Source organism: Notothenia coriiceps, unplaced genomic scaffold, assembly GCF_000735185.1.
Source record: "Notothenia coriiceps isolate Sejong01 unplaced genomic scaffold, NC01 NC01_scaffold00037246, whole genome shotgun sequence".
NCBI lineage: Eukaryota > Metazoa > Chordata > Actinopteri > Perciformes > Nototheniidae > Notothenia > Notothenia coriiceps.
In genome coordinates, this window is record NW_011369947.1 from 8,678,264 (window position 1) to 8,679,815 (window position 1,552).

The window sequence follows — 1,552 nt, forward strand, 5'->3', positions numbered from 1 at the left end:
GTGTGCCTTGGACAGTCTCAGCTTTGTAGGGTTTTGACTCTGCAGACCGTTTACATGCAGAAAAGCTACATAACACACAAGGGGACGGGTAATAAACAGAAAAGCATGACATGGGACCTTTAAGGAAGGCTCCATTCCAATTCAGTTATCAGTTATCCTGCACATTAGCTGGACCCTAAAACTGAGAACCTATACGGAATGCAGCCTTCAATTAGTGTTATTAATGTTACCTGGGCTTTTCCTGTAATTACATGCACCTGCGTACAACTACATTTGTAACACCTGCTTTCTTAATCAATACTATTCAAGGATACAATTGAAATTACATTTCAGGACTGAAGGATAGTATAGGATATTTGACACCTTGTGAATACGTTTTTACATAAAAATACAGTCAAATACAGACACAAATTAGACACCATTTCAGCTCACTCATTAACATAATAACTTTGGTACAACTGAGCTAAAACCTCAAGCTAACCTACCCTTAAACGAGCTAGAACCACATCTAGAGAAAAAAAGAAGTTATAAAATGTCGATACAAAAATGTTTTAAGTCATGTTTTCAGTTGTAACACCCACAATACAGATATTTTGGGAACTTAAAGAGCATCTTCCACCTTTCTTGACCACTTAAAAGATGAATGTCCATGTTCAGTTTTGTTTAGTAACGGACAACTTAGCAAGCCAAAGGACAAGGATATTGTATCAAACAATACAAACATTTCAGTCTCTCGCTCGTAGCAATAGGAAGAAAATAATAACTTACCAGCAGGTTGACAGATTTCCAGTAACTCCCCATTATTTAACAGTAGTAAACAATTACATACATAACTGACAGAAAAGAGAGGTGCCGTTGATGTAAGAACACAACAGACCTTAAATTGAAGATATCGCGGTATTTTGACTATCGTTCAGCAGTATTGTGGTCAGTGCTGCCTCTAGTGACCGGAAGCTACATTGCATCAATTTGAAACTTCACCATAGGTCCATAATACATATTACAGTTTTTATCGATCGCTAACACACTAAAATCCTACATAAAGCACAATTATTTTAACTGACACTCAAAGAGCAAAACATCGGCTCAAATCTCCAAAACTCTAAACACGTTTTCAGCTTTTCACACAATTTGCAAATCAACATGGCACTTTTTGCAAACCACTGCACACGTTTCTCCACGTAAGACACAGGAATCTGACATAAAGTCACGTGTTAGCTGGTTTAAAACACTGATATTGAAAATGCCTCACACATGGACCAATGATCAAGAAACACGTTCCACCTGACCAAACACCTGATAACATAATTGTTGGCTCATCAATCATTGATGAGCCAACAATTATGTTATCAGGTGTTTGGTCAGGTGGAACGTGTTTCTTGATCATTGGTCCATGTGTGAGGCATTTTCAATATCAGTGTTTTNAGGGCGCAGCATAGCCGTTGAAAAACATATGCCAAAAGCTTCTGTTATTTATTTTTGGTCTCTCGGCTCTCATGTCTATTGGCTTCTGAAAAACAGAGGGGATAAACTGTTGAACTGCTGCTGTCTT

General features: G+C 37.8%; 1 protein-coding gene across 1 annotated transcript in view; it reads left to right on the forward strand.

Moving 5' to 3' along the window:
* LOC104966368 (caspase recruitment domain-containing protein 11-like) overlaps positions 1-1,552 on the forward strand; it is a 10,868-nt gene that overhangs the window by 2,349 nt on the left and 6,967 nt on the right. The window lies entirely within an intron of this gene.